The sequence below is a fragment of the Odocoileus virginianus genome, chromosome 25 (assembly GCF_023699985.2).
Source record: "Odocoileus virginianus isolate 20LAN1187 ecotype Illinois chromosome 25, Ovbor_1.2, whole genome shotgun sequence".
NCBI classification, from domain to species: Eukaryota; Metazoa; Chordata; class Mammalia; order Artiodactyla; family Cervidae; genus Odocoileus; species Odocoileus virginianus.
In genome coordinates this window covers 7,760,950-7,768,016 of record NC_069698.1, presented here as the reverse complement: position 1 = coordinate 7,768,016, position 7,067 = coordinate 7,760,950, and the positions used below count along the sequence as shown (strand labels likewise).

The 7,067-nt window shown below is 34.9% G+C and overlaps 1 non-coding gene across 1 annotated transcript; it reads right to left on the bottom strand.

The window, feature by feature from the left end:
* Nucleotides 1-282: 282 nt before the first annotated feature.
* LOC139031161 (U7 small nuclear RNA) lies at nt 283-344 on the bottom strand. Its single transcript, XR_011483565.1, has one exon. It is a non-coding gene; the product is annotated as a U7 small nuclear RNA (small nuclear RNA).
* Nucleotides 345-7,067: the final 6,723 nt, after the last annotated feature.

Genomic DNA, 7,067 nt, shown 5'->3' with positions numbered 1-7,067 from the left:
GTTCATAGGAAAGGATTTAGAACATTGTCCTCTTTTGTTCATATTCTCTGGAAAACTTTACTATAAGATGGAAATCATTTCTTCTGTTTGACAGCATTCCTCAGTGTAGCACCTTAGCCTGAATTCACCATTGTGGGTAAGTTTTGCAGTACAGATTCTATTTCTTTAACATATAATATGACTAATTAGAATATCCCTTTATTTATGTGTCATTGTTAGTAAACTATATTTTAATTCTCATAGGAATTTTTTTCCCGTTTAATGCTTATTTTTTATTCCCATGGGGGTTTTCTGGTGAGGATCAGAAAACCTGCTAGACAAATTCTCAAAGAGCTGTAACACTTTCTCTTTAATGTTAAAACAGTTATTGGCATTAGTTGTTCACAATGCTCTTTTCAATTTCTTAAAATATCTGGAGTACTTGCATCAGTCACTCAGTCGTGACTGACTCTTTGCAATCCCATGGACCATAGTCTGCCAGGTTCCTATGCCGATGGATTTCTCCAGGCAAGAATACTGGAGTGGGCTGCCGCTCCCTTCTCCAGGGGATCTTCTCAACTCAGGGACTGAACCTAGGTCTCCTGCATTGCAGGCAGACTCCTGACTCCTGACTCCTTACTCCTTCCCTGGAGTATCTGTGATGGTTTAATAACTGTGTGAAGCTCAGTTGTGTCTGACTCTGGGCACCCCATGGACTATAGAGTCCATGGACTCCACCAGCCCAGAATACTAGAGTGGGTAGCCGTTCCCTTCTCCAGGAGGATCTTCCCAACCCAGGGATTGAACCCGTGTTAACAGCTGAGCTACAAGGGGAGCCCTTAGTATCTGTAGTCATATCCTTTATTCTTTACTGATATTACCTATTTCTTTTTCAAACTCTCTCTCTTCTCTCCATTCTCAGAAAGAGTTCACACTGTTTTTGCGTATTCTAAGCAATAACTGCTATCTTTCTCTTTAATATTTTGGTTATAACATATATTCCTTAAAATTTAGTATAAAATATTTTCTAGCTACCATTATAGTTTATTTCTTTGATCTATGGATTATTTATTTAAAAATTTTACATTTCTTAACATATAGTGATTTTCAAATTATATTTTGTTAGGACTATCTAGCTTCATTTCCATTATTTTGTGATCAGAATGAATCTAAACTATATTGTGATCAGAATGAACGAAAATCCTATAACTATGTCAACATTTGCTTAGTGGTGAAGTTTTAATAATGTGCAATGCATACTTTAAAAAATGTTCCTTCAACAATTGGAAGCAGTCTTCTAGGACAAATATATCAAGTTTGGTAATCAAAGAGTTCAAATTTTCTCACTCTTTTTTGTCTGATAGTGCTATTAAGTACTGAGAAATGTATATTAAAAGCTCCCACTATAATTCTGTATTTTCATATTTGTACTTGTGTCAAATTTTACTATTTCTGTTTTGATGTTGTATTGTGGGACTACCAATTAAAATTTGCCATATTTTAAGGACTAATTAAGCATTTTATCATCATGAAAATTTTCTCTATCTTTTCACCTTAAATTTAACTATCTGATTAACAGCTCCATTAATTTCTTTTGGTTAGTATTTGCATAGTATTTGATTCAAATACTCTTCATTTTATATATTTCTGTTATCAGTATTTAAATTATTTTCTTTGTGTCTGATGATTATCACCTGTTAATTAAACATAAAATCCACTTATATTAAAGTGCCTTTTGACATTTTCAGACTTAAATAAACCATTTTACTGTTTTTTCTATATTCTGCATATTTTATGTTTCTATAGTTATGTTCTATATTATGTTTCTGCATGCTTCTATATTCTGCAATGTTTCATCACTTGAGATATATGTATATATATACATATATATTTATTTATTTATTTTAAATCACTCCACTGTCCTTCTACTAACCATATGCTAACTCATTCTTTTACCATTATAGTAGAAGCTTCTAGATTATATCATATATTGCTATCTTATCAAGATCTAATAAACTGAATATATATTTGAATTTTAAAATGTCAAGGGCTTTAGACCACATTGGTTCCACATTACCTCAATATTATTACATTAGCTCATAAACTTCTCTGAACTAATATCTTCTTGCTCTCATGTATCTTAAATTTTAAAACTCTATTAAATGTCACTATATTGTTTTAAAAGGTTATTAAATGTAGTATCAATTATATTTAATATTAAAACAGCTAATATGCATTTTGAGTTACCAAAATATTTTACTTTTAAATATCCTTTGTTCTTTTCTGATTGTCTGATCTTCTATCTAGTTTCATTTTTATTCTGTTTGAAGAGAATTTTATAATACTTCTTTTAAATAACCAGTAATGTTAGTTATACATTTTCTCAGATTTTTAAAACAGCAACATTTTCATTTTATCTTTATTTTTGATGAAAATTTTGCTAGAATTCTAGGCCTGAATTTCACTCCACTATCACCATACACACTTTTAAAATATCATAGTCAGTCAAGTTTTTGCTTCTGTTTTTTTCTCTGAGAAGTTATATGTCAGTATTGTCATTGATTATTTGAAGACATTCCCTTGTATTTCATAACAACTCTTCCAGTTTTCTGTATTTTTATTTCTTTTATATATTTATATGTGAGAAACATACCATCATATTTGCTGGTTTATTACATTTATTCTGACCAATAATTAATTTTATGTTTTGGGCCATGATTCTAATGTTTGCTTGAGTGGGTGAATGAAAGTCAGTCGTGTCTGACTCTGCGATCCTATAGATTGTAGCCTGCCAGGCTCCCCTGTCCCTGGAATTCTCCAGGCAAGAATACTGGAGCAGGTAGTCTATCCCTTCTCCAGTGGATCTTCCCAACCCAGGAATTGAACCAGGGTCTCCTGCATTGCAGGCAGATTCTTTACCAGCTGAGATACCAGGGAAGCCTAAAGTTTGCTTCAGTTCAGTTCAGCTCAGTCGCTCAGTCGTGTCCGACTCTTTGTGACCCCATGAACCGCAGCACATCAGGCCTCCCTGTCCATCACTAACTCCCAGAGTTTACTCAAACCCATGTCCATTGAGTCGGTGATGCCATCCCACCATCTCATCCTCTATTGTCCCCTTCCCCTCCTCCCTCCCAGCATCAGGGTCTTTTCCAATGAGTCAACACTTTGCATGAGGTGGCCAAAGTACTGGAGTTTAAGCTTCAGCATCAGTCCTTCCAATGAACACCCAGGACTGATCTCCTGTAGGATGGACTGGTTGGATCTCCTTGCAGTCCAAGGGACTCTCAAGAGTCTTCTCCAACACCACAGTTCAAAAGCATCAATTCTTCGGTGCTCAGCTTCTTCACAGTCCAACTCTCACATCCATACATGACCACTGGAAAAACCATAGCCTTGACCAGACAGACTTTGTTGGCAAAGTGATGTCTCTGCTTTTTAATATGCTGTCTAGGTTGGTCATAACTTTCCTTCCAAGGAGTAAGCATCTTTTAATTCATGGCTGCTATCACCATCTGCAGTGATTTTGGAGCCCAAAAAATTAAAGTCTGACACTTTCCACTGTCTCTCCATCTAGTTCCCATGAAGTGATGGGACCAGATGCCATGATCTTAGTTTTCTGAATGTTAAGCTTTAAGCCAACTTTTTCACTCTCCTCTTTCACTTTCATCAAGAGGCTTTTTAGTTCATCTTCACTTTCTGCCATAAGGGTGGTGTCATCTGCATATCTGAAGTTATTGATATTTCTCCCGCAATCTTGATTCCAGCTTGAGCTTCATCCAGCCCAGCGTTTCTGGTGATGTACACTGCATATAAGTTAAATAAGCAGGGTGACAATATACAACCTTGATGTACTCCTTTTCCTATTTGGAACCAGTCTGTTTTTCCATGTCCAGTTCTAACTGTTGCTTCTTGACCTACATACAGGTTTCTCAAAAGGCAGGTCAGGTGGTCTGGTATTCCTATCTCTCTCAGAATTTTCCACAGTTTATTGTGATCCACACAGTCAAAAACTTTGGCATAGTCAATAAAGCAGAAATAGATGTTTTTCTTGAACTCTTTTGCTTAGGTTGGGGGTAAATCAAGTGAGAATTTAAAATAAATTCTCCATTTCTTTATTTATCCTTCAATTATGATACAATCACCTATTCCAACTCAGTTTAAAAATATGGAAAGTATAAAATTATATTTACTTGCAACTTACATAAATATGCACACACCCAGACTTTTACTGACTCCTTGAAAAATGGATATAGAATTAAATATAGGCAAAACTTAAATAAAACATTTTTCATGCTTTAAGATAAACTGGAATCCTACTACTTATTGTTAGGATATAGAATCATGGTAAAGCCTATGCTTTCATGGTAACAAAATGAAAAAATAAATAAATTATTTAAAATGCAATAGCTTTTGTATAGTATGCTACTTCAGAATAGTGGATGCAAGGAACCCTGAGAAACTGAATTCCAGAGATGAAAATGTCTTCTGTGGATGAGCTAAGAATCATAGCTACTGAGTGAAAAGACAAAAACAAAAACAAAAGACAGTTTTTCCAGGACCAGACAGATAAAGAAGAGGCAGAATTCTTAATGATAATTTGAAATAGCATGGCAAATTGAATGAAAAGCCTCAAATATAAAATTAAATCACTCAACCTAAAATTCTCCTCTTCCCTCTTATTTTCTGAAAAAAAGTTGCTGTGAAAGAGTAGCTAGAAATTAAAGAGAGCTTATGAAGTCTTAATGAGTTTCAAAGAGATTAGATTCATAAACCCTCACACAAAATTATATGAAGTTTTGGCTATTACACCCAGATCAAATGTCTACAAGATTAAAGAGATCAGTAACTGTTATGTGAGCAGACAGGGGTTTTACTAAGAAGGTTTAGAAAGCATTGCAATTAAAATAGCACCTAAATTGGTAGAGTTTAAATGTTTAGTTCCCTATCCTAGCTGCCAGATGAAGGACAGAACTGTTAGTTCAGGAATGCAAATTTTAAAAATTGTATTTCCATCTTCTCTACACTGTTGTTTTATACCCATTGTCCAGGAAAATAAAAGAAGAGGGAAAATTGAGAAGCATGAAAATACAAAAAAACCTGATACATTACTAAGAGGAAAATATTCAACAGAAACAGACCCACAGATGACTCAGATGTTGGCACTAACATTTAAACAATGATATGGTGCAGTTTCAAGGAGAAAAGAAAACTGATTGTTTTCAATCACAATCAGTTTTGTGATGCTTCTTACCTAAACAGTAAAAATTTTTGTTTTTCAAATATGACTCTACAGAAAGGGAAAGATTGAAGACCACTTTATTAGTAATGGGATATGGGATGGAAGTCCCTTTTAAATGGAAAGATTAAAAACTGCTTCCTTCACTACTTTGAAGTACCTTAGAAAGGAAGACAAAAATAAAAGTAGAGCAGATAGGTCCAAATGAGAATGTGGATCTAAACTTTGGGGTTTGAGAAGGTTGTTGCTATGCACATGCCCATGTTTGTATAGAGGAAAGACAATTGAGCTGGCACGGCTTACCACTGGTAGATTTACCACCACTTGGCACCATTTAATGTGGAGTAGGAGCCATTCTGATCAACTGGTGAAAGAAATAAAAACTAAGGTAGCTTTTCTAATTCACCTTACTCTCAAGCAACAAGAGGTAATTAAGAAATTCCTAAATGCTATGGGAGGAGAACACAGAATGCTGAGGTTAAAGCAGCCCAGATACAGAAACGTTGAATTTAGAAGCAAAGCTAGGTGCTCAGACACCAGTAGTGGGCGTCACATCATTCCAAAAGATTAGATAGGATTAATCACAACATAGCAGATACAAATAAGGAACCAAAACTAATCAGCCATTCTTCATCAGAAAAGAGAGAGATCATGATATTCCTAATGGATTGAGTCTCTTCTCTGACTTCTGTGGAGTCAATAAAAGCCACTCCTCGTACTTAATACCTATTTGGAGAAGATAATGAAAAGATAATAGATGTATGAAACACTGAAAAATTCCATGTGAATGTCTGGGGGAAAGAAAAAAAAAACCTCTTAACTTAAGAAAGACCGTTAATAGGTAATTTCCAACTGTTTGTTTACTTCTGGACTTAGCCTGGAAACTGGAAAATGAAAGTAAATAAAAGGCAAAAAATATACAGCTTATTTTTGCTTAATTGAGACACAATCTAAATTTACAATTTACTGTCTGAACAACTGCAGCAGAAGTTTAGAATATAATTTTATTTTTGAAAGTATATAGGAATTATTTTTAAGAACCAGTCAATAGGCTAAAAGGGCACAAATCTAAAATGGCTTTCAACTATTGTTCTTTTGATGCTTAGAAAGTAAGAAAAAATGCAAACAAAAATATCTCTTAATTAATTAATTAATTGTCTTAATCTCCCAAACCATAATCTAGAATAGGGGAAACAGGCTCTGAGTGTTTGCTCCCTTCACACCACTGGGAGGGGGCCATCCAGGGCAAAGCCAAAGAAAGACTCTCAATAATGCAGGGCACAGAATCAGGGTCTCTTCTGCCCAGACTTAAGGATGGTACTGTCTCTCCCGCAGTGTAATGCTTCAGTGATAATATAAATGGGAAACGAATGGGAAAACATGGGGACGTTTAAAAGGAAGTATCCGCAGAGACCCAGCTAAAACTATGAAGGAGATTGTACTTAAATTCACAGGTTAAAGTCAAACGCAAAGGTATGTTAACTCTGTGAGCTGCACCTGGGATGAGTCATAGCTTGTAAATGGTTCTTATTTGGATATTAGCAAGCCAAAGTTATAAAAGTTATAAAATTATGTGACTTTAAGGTCAACCAAACAACACTCTGTTGCCAATAAGATGTCTTCGTAATTTCCCACCCACCTACCCACTAAATCATCACATTTCTGATATCTATCAGGCTAATTCACCAATGTATAAATTGTTTTCCCTTCGAAAGGAAGTGCTACCTAGAGTGATATACTCATTATAACAGGAGATTAAAAACCAAATTTCATGTAATCAACCGTCAGAAGATTGGTCCTAACTCACCCTGTCCAGTGTTTCGCATCTTTTAATATTTATGCAAAACGTATA